Consider the following 13,154-nt stretch of genomic DNA (forward strand, 5'->3'; position numbering starts at 1 on the left):
CAGCCTGTTCCAGTGTTCCGTCACCCTCACTGAGAAGAAGTTTCTTCTCAAGTTTAAGTGGAACCTCTTGTGTTCCAGTTTGTACCCATTACCCCTTGTCCTATCATTGTTTGCCACTGAGTAGAGCCTGGCTCCGTCCTCGTGACACTCCCCCTTTATATATTTATAGACACTGATAAGGTCACCCCTCAGTCTCCTCTTCTCCAAACTATAGAGACCCAGCTCCCTCAGTCTTTCCTCATAAGGGAGATGCTCCACTCCCTTAATCATCTTTGTTGCCCTGCGCTGGACTCTCTCCAGCAGGTCCCTGTCCTTCTTGAACTGAGGGGCCCAGAACTGGACACAATTTCCTATAACAGAAATCCTAAAAAAGTGTTAGCTTTCCTCCTATCATCCCAGGCTGCACTTGCAAGACCCTGTTGCAGGCCCCAGTTTTTCTAGGTTGCCCTTGATAGCACACAGGCCTAACATGGCCCATCATTAGAGCCTGCTACAGTCTCTCTTCGCTCCTCATGCTTTCTAGACTTATTCTTGGTCACCTGCTGCTCTCCTTCCCAACCTGTGCAAGAAAGTGAAATCTGGCACAGTATCACGAAGAGCTCGCTCCCTTGTAAAAATGTACTAAACCATAATCTAATGCACAGCTCAGTGAAACATGGACAGATGTCACATCTGATGTAGATAGGGTTAACTTCTCAAAACAGCCATCAATCTCCATCCTATCCCAAGGAAGTCTTTCATCCATCTCAGCCAAAGCATGATAGCCAAAATTCTTTGAACCGGGTGGTCATATTAAGCACTTCCTTTGATCTCTGAGAATCTTTCTCCACTACAGGAAAATTTATTCAGAAAACAGATACAGTAGCCAGTATTTTGCTCAAGTTATACAAAAGACACAGATGCAGTTACCCAGGCGGATGGGCTGCTCACTGATCACTGATTTCACTCACAGAGTGTATTTGTTTGAGAAATAGATCCAGCATTGTAATTCTTTCAAGCTCTCCCTTTTAACAATGCTTTGTATATTAATGAGGTTAATCTATCATTTGCAAATGGCCTCCTGTAAGTCAATAAAGTTTTGATAGGAAATAACAATCCATCCGGGACATTATCAGAGAAAAAATAAGAGGTGTTTTCAGGCAGAATACAATGTTAATGTTCTTGCTTCCATTGTCAGTGACCTAGTGCAGAGGTTAGAGGAAAGATCTGAGCACCCATGTCACAAACAGTAGGGTTTCTGTATGATTATGATTAAATAGATACATCGTCTTAAAAGTCCACTTATTTTTCACCTTACATATAGATATTCTGGATGGGTTTTAAATAGTATTTCTTTGGAAAATCAAAACATAATTTAACCTTCTGTCTTATTTTGTTTTTCCTGGGCATTTTTTCTCAAAATGGTCCCATTTTAGTTAGCAACATGGCTTTCAAATGCAGGACCCATCTTCAGTTTCACTTAGTGTGGCTGCTGATTGAAAGGTGTAATTCAACAGAGGAGGGAGCACCACATGGGCAGGCTGTAAATAGAACAGGCATCTCCAGATACTTGATGCTGTTGAAAAATTCTGAGCTCACCACATTTGGCTTTAATTTCCTGACTATCCTTCCCTCTCATGACCTGACTATTAATACCAAATTGGAATTAGGTGGCTTCCTATTGTAAGTGGGTGTTAGAGACAAAAGACTGGTCTGGAGAAGGTTGCTGGTGTTTTATTCTTGTTGCAAAGGCAACCCAGCATTAAAGAAAGAAAGAATAACAGAACCAGGCAGGGTTGGAACAACATCACAAAGACACTGAGTCCTGCATTACAATTAAACAAAATAGACAGTGGTATCGCCCAGATTTGAAGTTACCCTTGAGAGTTCATCTACTGAAACTGAAACCATCTGGTCTCTTTAACTAGGATGTATTCAAGAATTGAGGTAGCTTGAGTCAGAGAGTGACATGCATATTAAAAAACAATGTACTGCTTGAATATTAACAGAATTGAAAATAGCCTTACTCAAGAATATATGCTGAGCAATGCACATGTAAATCACGTCCTACTGGTAGGTAACGTAAAGGTACTGATACGAATCTGAATTCTGAAATCAGACTTGCTTCTATTTGCAGTAATTAATGATGAACCACTTGCAAACCTAAGAGTGTGTATAAATAGGAAGGTGTAGACTAACCTTTCCCAGGTACTCTGGCCAGCAAAGATCCAAAGAAGTAGAAATAAAGATCTAAAATTTGGAAATGGCAGACTTCAAGTTGCCTGTGAGTGCTTCATCTATCCTTGCAAGAATATGCATTAGGATACAGGGTCATTTATTTTTTCTCTAGGATCCTTGCCTTCTTCAGTATCTTAGATAGATGTTGCTTATTTAACAAGGAGCTCTTTAGTATTTCACTCTTACATTGCCATTCTATGCATACTTCTAGGCTGTGTAACATGAACACTTTTCCAGTCCTGCTTGGATGTTAAAAACCTTAATTTTCTCATAAGGATTTTTATTGTACTCCTCATTACACCATGGTGCTCCAAAAACTTCCTCACAGTATCCTCTTTTTATAAGCCATGAACTGAGGCAAAAATAGTTGAAAGTAAAACCGCTGCCTTTGGTGCCCAGTTGGTTATTTCTGAACAGTGGGATGGGCATAGAATCATAGAATCACAGAATAGTTAGGGTTGGAAAGGACCTTAAGATCATCTAGTTCCAACCTCCCTGCCATGGGCAGGGACACCTCACACTAAACCATATCACCCAAGGCCTCGTCCAACCTGGTCTGGAACACTGCCAGGGATGGAGCATTCACAATCTCCCTGGGCAACCCATTCCAGTGCCTCACCACCCTAACAGGAAAGAATTTCCTCCTTATATCCAACCTAAACTTCCCCTATTTAAGTTTTAACCCGTTACCCCTTGTCCTGTCACTACAGTCTCTAATGAAGAGTCCCTCCCCAGCACCCTCACAGCCCTCCTTCAGATACTGGAAGGCTGCTATGAGGTCTCCACGCAGCCTTCTCTTCTCCAGGATGAACAGCCCCAACTTTCTCAGCCTATCTTCACATAGAAGGTGCTCCAGTCCCCTGATCATCCTCATGGCCCTCCTCTGCACTTGTTCCAACAGTTCCATGTCCTTTTTATGTTGAGGACACCAGAACTGCACACAATACTCCAAGTGAGGTCTCACAAGAGCAGAGCAGAGGGGCAGGATCACCTCCTTCAACCTGCTGGTCACGCTCCTTTTGATGCAGCCCAGGATACAGTTGGCTTTCTGGGCTGCAGGCACACACTGCCGGCCCATGTTCATTTTCTCATCAACCAACACCTCCAAGTCCTTCTCCTCAGAGCTGCTCTGAATCTCTTCTCTGCCCAACCTGTAGCTGTGCCTGGGATTGCTCCGACCCAGGTGTAGGACCTTGCACTTGTTATGGATAAACTTCATGAGGTTGGCATCAGCCCACCTCACAAGGGTGTTGAGGTCCCTCTGGATGGCATGTTTCACACCAAAGCCTGACACAGGGTTTCATCCAGACTAGGCAACCCCGTGGATGCCACAGAAGATCCATCCGCACTGCTTTCCAGAGGAGACCTCTTGCCTAAAGATGCAGCCTCTGTCAAGCCTGACAGAGGGGTTTGGGTTTTTTCTTTTAGTGACTGTATGTAACCACAGCACCAGATATCCCAGGATGGCTCCACTAGCTTGTTTTGGAGCTATGAGTCCTCAGACCTCCTGCAAAACAGACACCAAGGCCACAGACAGGCAGACATCCGGGAAACCAGGAGCTCACATTCAATGATAGTCTGAGAAATAAAACAGCTTCACAGAGGAATTTGGGCAACTAGCATGCAGAAGAACATGTGGCATGATTTCCAAGATCCTCTTGGCAATCACTGTAAGCAGCCATCTCCTATTTGGGGCACCCAAGCACTCAGAAATCTGGTCCTAAGTCATTTGCCAGCATCATATATGAATTCCAAAGCAGAAGAAAAGTCATGTTCCTTAAGACAGTGTCAAACTACTGTAATAATAACAGAACACATAAAAAAATAGCTCTGGAAGTGTCCTTGATTTTAAACCAGTTCATTAACTTGCCTCCAGCCTCTCCTTCCTCAGTGCAGGATGAACTATTTCTAAATTATCTCTGGTAGGTACTTTTTAAACCTGTTTCTGACACAGAATGACTGCGAAGCTGAGCTGTACAATGATCACAAAGGACAATGAAGTTAAATAAAATATTTAAAAACAGCAGTGAGAAATATGCTACAGGCCCAATCTTGCAGGCACTTTGACTATGAAATACCTAATGTTGTTTATTACAATCTAATGGGTACATGAATTGTGATCTATATAGTAGTCTTTCCTATGAATCTGATTCAGTAATCCATGCTGTTACATTAGGCTTTGAGTCTCATTCCCAGTGGTTTAAAATTATGTACTACTTCATCCATGTTAGCCTCTCTATAGAATAAGGCTTAGAGATTGCACAGCATTTAAGGTACAGACTTCAGAAATAGCACAAATCCTGTGAATGGTAATTACTTCTATTTAGTTTAAAGTTGCTGGAGCATGAAGTTTATTTTCACAACCAAGACAACAAGCTTTAAAATAAAATCAGAATGGCTGTAAGGTATGAGCTGATTCAGACTGAAAGGCAAAGAGCCTGATGAGTCCCCTCTATTAGCAATGTTCAATGATGTGGTGTGTGATGAGGGTCAAATAACAGGAGATTAGTCAATCTGCTGAGTATCTTTTTTTCCCCAACATCCCATGCAAGGCACCTGCCTCTAGCTGTGCTGCAATACCGCATCGGTTTTACTTTCAGTGGTTTGGCTGACTGAACACAGAGATACTTGAAGGATACCTTTCTACAGGGTAGTTTTATGTAGCTTGGGATAAAAGCCTGCTAGTGCAGAAGTGACAAAAATCAGCTAAATGTTAGGATACAAAGATGAGCACTGAAGAGTTCATAGATACAGTAAGGATGTTATATGTATCCATACATATTTATGGATACATATACACACACCTGCATGTATTGATTCTATCTTACTGTCTGCAGCAGATAAATAGTGAACAATATTTCTTCCTGCATTTTCATTCTACAAAGTGCCTTTTCTGTTTCTATAGCAACTTCTGTTGTTTGTAACTTGCAGTTCATACTAAAAATACCCTGATTTAAGAGGGAGAAAATTCTAAAAAGTTAGAATAATTGGAAAAGATGGCAATTTCAAAATTAAGTAAAGTCATAGACTATGGTTAATAGCCTGTTCACCATAAGAAGCACTGAATGTGACACCCATTATGTGACTTATAAAATAGAAATGGGGCTTTTATTAGTATTTCTCAAGTTCTTTGTTACAGCCTGAATTACTGCCATTTGAATGACTATGTAGTATTCTCTATCAGAAAGTCAGCCACTATGTAATGAGTAGAAAAGGGTACCACCTCTAGCCAAACCTGTCTTCTTGCCATGGCACCCCATCATACAGACTTCAGAGCAAAAAGCACAATTAATGTGCTCCATTCTCAACTGCAAGTGATTGCAATAAGTATCCCACATCACATGAAACCTGATTTTGTGAAGAGGATCTTTAGCAGTTGATGGTAAGATAAACTCTGATGGGTGCTATTTTTTTTTTTTTCCTTTAAATGAACAGAAAGACTTTTATGGGTCATCCTTCAGCTTCACGTGATAAAGGTCTGAAACAGTCCCTCCCCATAACATTAGAACTTTGTGAAAATGCACGGCTTTTGAAAGGCTTTTAGTTTTCCTCCCATGCTGTGCTGCTACAGTTTGGTCAACGTAGAATGCTTTATTATATTTGATATGCAAAGAGGCACATATTCAATGCAAAAACTATAGTCATGAACTTTTTACCTGCAGGAATGCAGTACAATGAGCAGAGCAGGAGGAATGTCTTTACAATGGGCTCATGGCCTCCTCTGATTTCTGTCCTCTGTTCTCCACATCACGTTCCAGCAGTGGCTTTGTGGAAGAGAAAGAGCTTAGAGTAGGACATGGACAGAGCAGATCCATCCCAATCTCTGGTCTGTGTCTAAGAATGTCCCTCTGGGAAGGAAAAGAAAGGAATTACAAGAAAAATAGGCAAGCCAGGGGGTCAAATTTGTTAATAAGCAACTTCTTTCTTGTATGCAATAGCCAATAAAAACAGTGAATGTAAGAGTTAGACACTGCAACATCTCTGCTTTAAAATGCTCTGAAGGCACTCTGAGGGATCTTAATTAATCTTCTTTTCTAGCTAAACTGAATACTTGTGGGGACAGAGACTGCACTGTATTTGTTCTGAACAGAACACTTTGTCAGCAGCCAATAAATTAAACTGTAATAAATGGAGTCATTCTGCTGCCATGCAGTCTTGCACAGACATTCTGCTGGGACTGCTGCATCCTGGTGTATGCTTCTCCTTGAACTTCCTCTGTTATCTACATCTTTCTCCAGGCTGATGATTTTCAATTATTTCCTGTTGATTTTGCCAGGGGAGGTGCCAAAGACATCTTTACTTCCTTCCATTCCTCTTTACATTCTGCAAATCACTTTGCTTTATTCTCCCCTCTGCTGCTCCCAGCCATCTTTGCCTTTTATAAGTTTGATGGTTCTAAGTTATTCATATTCCATTTCAGCATGAGCAGCTTTTTCTTGCAAGCAAGGAGATACGCAATTATATGAGTAGTTATCAAAAAGGTTACAAGATAAAGACTTTTGGCACCCAGGATTAACAGTTTCCTTGCCTGTCCACTGATTTTCCAAGTAAACTTAAATCATGTGAGTTAACTGAGGGAGACTACAGAATAGCTGTCCCTCTTGCCTTTCCTCCTTCCACTGATTGGGGACTTCTGTCTTTTCATTGCTATTCTTTATGCCACCAGTCTTACAAGAGACACTGGGATTTAAGTGGCTTCCAATGTCTCATCAGCTCTAGACAGGAGCAGAGTAGGTATCTCACTGCAAATTTGCTTTTCTGACTCCAAGCCATTCTGCTCTTTCTGCATTTTAATTTTTCACCCTGCGATGCCAGAAGCAGCTGGTTGATGTTAGTTTGAATTACCCTTAGAATTATTATCCAAAGAATTACAATCCCCAACAGTGCCCAAGAGCCAAGGTATAGCATTTTTATTTCACCAACCTTTGACCAATCCCCTCTGCCAGATGTTTTACAAGTGATGCCAGCTTGTTTAGTCACCTATATCTTAAACTCTTAACTGAGACAGAAGAACAAGCAGCATTTTGTTTGCTCATAGACAGCCATTCTCAGCTGATGTGAGTGCAGCTCTTCAAAAGCTGATGTCCCTACCTGAAGTAGTCAATGAACTGCCACATACAAGAGTCTGAAATTCTTTATTAAACTGGAAGGTTGCTGAAAAATTCCACAGTTTATTTGATATGTGCAAGCTGATCCTTTGGTAATGCATGAATAGAGCCAGATGCCTCTTACTGTTTACTTGCTTGCAATGTCATCAGGTTTTTCATGATGGCAAACATATTTTATAAAATGCATTTATATTAAAGGCACCTCCTCTTTCAGGAAAGTGCTGTGCCACCTTTAAAATGCTGGCATTTTAATCTTTACTAAAGAGGTAATTATTTCATTCAGAATATGGCCAGCATTAATAGTAATACAATCATTTTTCAGGGACATTTTTTGGCATACTATACTGAGCATGCTGAACACAGTACTTTCCTAGAGCTGCCAATAATTATTCAGAAAGGTTCTTCAACCAAACCAAGTTCAGTGCAGCTGCTGTGCACTGAGGCTTTGGTGAAAATGTGTGGGGTTTCTTTTCTGTGTTCATCTCTAATGACTTCTAACCCATTTATATTCAAACTTACCTTAAAAAAGCAACACATGCTTAGTACAGAGGAAATGTGGTGCCTGATTCATCATCTATCCTAAGGGAAGAAAATGTGCATCGTACTTCTTGACAGACAGACGGAGGATCTCCCTGCATCTATAGAAAGACCTGAGGATGACCAACCTTAGTAGTTAGCCCAGCCTCTGGAATAACCAAGGAAGGCTCTGCTCTCAAAGAAGTGAACCCTGATTTTACGATGAACCCAGCATTGCTCAAAATGCTGCAGTAAACCTTTGGGAGCTTAAGCAGCATGGGAAGTTAGGCAGCATTCAGACATGATCCATGCTCCTTACAGAACTGCATCAGAGTCAATGTTTTAACTTTTGAGAGTGCTCAGATTGCATGAGTCACAATGACCTGCCCAGATAGCGAGAACTCCAAAAGGCTTGCAAGGAAATACACTTCACTGACTGCAGAAAGGTTCATCTTAGTAGGGAGCTTAGAGGCTTTCTAATGGAAGGGCAACTACATCTTGTAGGAAACCTTGCTTGGATAGGCAAGAGCTACTTTTGTGGCTCCAGGACATGTTAGAGTGCTGTGTAATATCTCTGCCTGCTCCTGTCCCAGGTGACATACAGATATTGACATAAAAAAGCTGCACAAACTCAGGTTATTTAGCCCTGATGGAAAATTTCAGGGTTTTATTAGGGATCATCAGCTAGATGCACACAAACCAGAGCTCAGTGAAAACCTGCCACTGGCTGGCTGTTAGGTAGGAATTTATGCCTCGGTGCCTCCAAGGTGAACTTGCTTGTAAAAAGCAGTTGACTCTATATAGAAATAGGAGATTGTAGTTGGCCACCTGCTCTGCTACATCCTTCCTGTGAGATGTTCTACCAACCTCAGTAAGAAATAAAGAAGTCAGCCATAATGGGAACCTCTTCTCTCTTTTCTTGATTGCCAGTAACACTGGCAATATTCATTAGTAGAAAGTTTGGAAGGGGAAGGTGTAGCTCCTTCCTTTCCCTGTACTTCAGCAAATCTTTACTCTTTTCAGTCTGTGGCAGAGAAAAGCTTTTTAAGTGCAAGCTGTAACTCATGTTAGTTTAGCCTTAATCAAATCTGCATCTGGAAAATATTAGGATGCACCGCAATTTTTAAAGTGTGAGTCTTAGGACTTATTTGTTTCCTTTTTATTTTTAAAAGTGATGTGCATGCTTTGTTTCAGATCACTCCCGGTGCTTTGTACTTCAATGTGTATTTTAATTTGTGTTCCATTACGTTGCCTTTTTCTTTTGGGAATGTTTTTTTGCTGGCCTGTGATCTGCTTCATAATTCAAGTGGAAAGTTTCTGATAATAAAAGAGATTTTAATGCAAGATAAAAAGTGGTTTTAAAAAATAAAAGGGATCTGTACCTTTCTCTGAAGTGCAGTGATTTATAAGCTTCTAAGGGGATGAGGAAGCCTGGGTATTTTAGAAGGTAGGACAGATGTTAGAAACTGCCCTTTGGTCTTCTAATACCCTCATGAAAACATATCTTGAGGATTTGAAGATGAGACCAACTTGCAGAGGAAAAGCATCTGAAGCAACTCCTAACAGATCATTATTCCAAGGAGATGTGACTTCCACATTTATCTGGACCCTGGATTGCCTACAATGAGAATGACTATGCCCATTTTAAACAGCATGCCCAGGATAACAGGGATATACATTTCATTTTTATACCCTATGGGGAAGAACTCTATGGCCAGCAGATCTCTGTGTGTGAAGCTTGAGGGATTCTGTTTTCTGTCCCTGCTCCTGACCAATTGCTTTGGCATGGACAGGACACGAAGAGACCTCTCAATCAAAGTGGGTCTTTCCCAGTAGAGAGAGCAAAGGCTGTAATTAATTTCTCTTTGCCTTTAGTCCCACATTGTGCTGTCCTTTAGAGTAACAAATAGTAGGCACTGGACACAGGCTGCTCACTACAGACATCTGAAACTTAGGCACCTAAGGAAGAAAGGCAAGATTTTCTCTCCTTTGAAGAGAAACAAGACCCTGCTCTATCATCAGGACAAACCCAGGGTACTTCTGCAGATGCTGTGTGGGGATTTCTGACTGCTTCATGACTCAGTAGGGCAAACCAGCCCTCATTTCTCTCCCAAGCCCCTGTACTCACAAGGAACCATAAAACCCAATAAAGAGCTGATGTGTACTTTGGGCAAACCCCAAATCTGGATAATTGAGGGACCAAGTCTGTAGGGGGTGCCACAAAGTGTATCTACTCTACAGCCTATAGGTGATCTTGGGCCCTTTCAGCTCCACTAGAATTTTGAACACAAAATAGAAGCCTAGAAAAACCTGGTTTCTGCCCTCCTTTAGTTCAAAGGAAAATAATGCAGAGAGAGGGTCACAACTGAGAATATGGAGGGCACAAGGGCAGAAAATGAGGGAAGGTCAATGTGAGCACCTGGAGGTTATCTCCAGGTGGACGAGAGTCCTCTTCTTTGAATCTGGGACCATGCTACTCCCCCACAGCTGAAGACGTTTATAAAGCAAATATTCTTAAATTTGAAACCTGCTTAGCACCGTTTCTAGCCAGACTGGTAATTTTCATTACTCTGACTGAGGGCTCCGAGTTAGAATCCTTTTAAAGTCAGAAAACAACATGGAAAAGATCTTCAGAAATCATGAGTGAGATGAGAGTGCTGTGGTTTTAAATTGTTGAATACAGGGTGAACTTAAAAGGAGAGACCATTTCCATTGTTCCTGAGGCAAGAGTCACTGGTGGTTTCCTTTGAGCATAGTCCCTTTGCACAGAGCGTGCAAAGCAGCTGAAAGTATCATCTCTGCATGACCTCAGTCAGCCTCTGAACAGACTAAGCAGCATGTGTAAGAAGCAGCAGCCACTGGGTGTAATTCATAAGGCTGTATTTGGCTTGCAACTGTTTTTAAGCCCACTATAAGAAACAATCATATCTTGTTTGACAGGCTCCTCACCGTGTAGAAATTACCTCAGGTTTAGGAGCACAATGACAGAAAGCACAACCAAATTCTCATTGTAGCCAGTGGCAAAAATCCTGTTGAATTTGGCAGGAATTGCAGCAGTGTATGCTAGCATCCTCCAGGCTAGGCTGAGAAAGAAGAGGGAGTCTTCTCCAGCTGGAACTGCAGCCTGGTAGAACTGAAAGTGCAGGCTGGTGAGATATTTTCATTATACAAAACCATTTCCATATATTTTTTCTCTTATAAGTTGAGCAACTTAAATAGCCTTCCTTTCCTTCCTTCCTTCTCCATTCAAACATATCTTTTCATTATCGAATATGCATGCAAACGATGGAACACTTAGACTGACAAGGTAGAAATTAATTTCTACCATTAAAACACTGGCACTTCTAACCCTCTGAAACGTTCGTATGTTTTGAATTCAGCTTCTTCTCTTTCAACTTTTGCATTTAATTAATCTTTGTCTGAAGGGCATGTTCTTTTTACTCAGACGCATACCTCACTGCTGCTAATGTTCAGCTGAGTGACCTCAAGTTGGTTAACAATTATCATCCTATAGTTTTCCAGCCAATTATCTCTGGAGATACTAGAAAGGATTATTTATTATCTCTATCTCACTTGGTTAAAAAAAAAATATATATATATATATATATATATATCCCTGAAAATTAATGTAACATCCTTAGGGAAGATTATAAATCTGCAATGTAACATTATGAAAAGGCTGTGAATTTTAAGCATGTTTTAATCTATCTGGATATTCATACAGTTTCTCTAGTGTAATAAAAAATAGTATGGTTGCAAAGTGTTTTGGTTTGAGTTGGTTTCTTTTCTGTATGAAAGGGAGTGATAGTGGGTACTGAATGTGTTTCGAATGAATTAATTTTATTATAACTAGACATCATGGTGAGCTATGGGGGTAAATAAATCACAGTTTATTACACTAGTGAGTATTGCTTTAGCACTTAGAGCCACCTAAAACTAGGATTTCAGTGTGCTAAATGTTGGACAAAAAGCATATTCCGTGCCCTAAAAAACATGCACTTTAACTATAAGACAAAAAGATAACTGACTAGTGACCAGGAAACATGAGACTGGAATAATGGGACAAGATGAACAAGATTAAGATGACATGGGATGTCAGTGGGAGACACAGGTCAGTAAGATAACTGCCCATTTTTGTGTAAACCACAGTGAATTCACATGGATGTTTTTTCAGTGTATCTCAAGGAATTAAATAGGACTTCTCCTCTCTGCCCCCATGCAACCTGAGGATCAGCTAGAGGATCTGCATCTGTTACCCCCTCTTTTTTTTCCATTGCACCTTTCTATTTGCCTTGATTCCTCATCACTGATGCACTCTATGCATTTTCTTTTCATCCAGCTGCACAGCCTTGCTTAGTCAGAATGAAGGGTCTAAGGCAGAAAACTAAACGAAGCCTGTATGTCCCTGTTGTAGACAGGATGTCCTTAGTTCTAGCAGGGGGAGGCAATTAATGAAGAAGCTAGCTTTGCTGCATGTCAATACAGTCTATGGAAGCCAGCTAATTTTCTCTATTATTCTATGAGAATATAATTTCTTTCTGGAGTGTTGTGAATACTTGCTCTCTCATACGAATGGCTTTAATGGATCATTTCTCTGGGAACAGTACATGGTACTGTAGGGCACTTGACATTAATATCAAGGATGTAGGGCAAAATTCTATTGTACTTTATAAATAGCTGTGAATGCTATTAGAAACCAAGAGCCACACAACATCAACTGCTACAGAATTTTGTCCTACTATGGTCCATAGGGTATGATTCTGAGGAGCAAAAGTGACATCTGTAATGTTTATGAAATCTGTGAGAAGTGTTTATCTCCGTCATAATGTCGTGTATGCTTTGCTGGGCTGTAAACAATAATCTATGTGTATCACCAGTGAAAATATCTTCCTTTCAGAGTTCCAACAAAGAACAAAAACCAATAGCTTTGGGGCCTAGACAACTGAATTTTCCTTAGAGTTTTTCCAGCTTGCTTTTCATAAGCTTTAACAGCTTATAAATTGGATTTGGTATGATTGTCCTGGAAACATGATTCTCTTATATTTAGCTTCTTATCTCACCATCCTTGTCTGCTAGAAGAGCCTAAAGCAAAACAATTAATAGTCTACTCTTGAAACCACTGACTTACACATTTGATTATTTTAGAAAGACAGCAATACAAATGCTTTTGAATTTGTAGTCCTGTCCTTGAAAGAGTGGAAGTAAAACACTGGTATACAGAGGAATTCAGTTTTAAAGAGGGCTTGAATATTCAGGTGTTGTCTAAAATACCCTCTCTTATCAACAGTGTAAGAGTGATACATTCAATATATG

Source organism: Pezoporus wallicus, unplaced genomic scaffold (assembly GCF_028554395.1).
Source record: "Pezoporus wallicus isolate ANWC-B61680 ecotype Strahan unplaced genomic scaffold, APGP_CSIRO_Pwel_v1 contig_1739, whole genome shotgun sequence".
Classification (NCBI taxonomy): Eukaryota; Metazoa; Chordata; class Aves; order Psittaciformes; family Psittacidae; genus Pezoporus; species Pezoporus wallicus.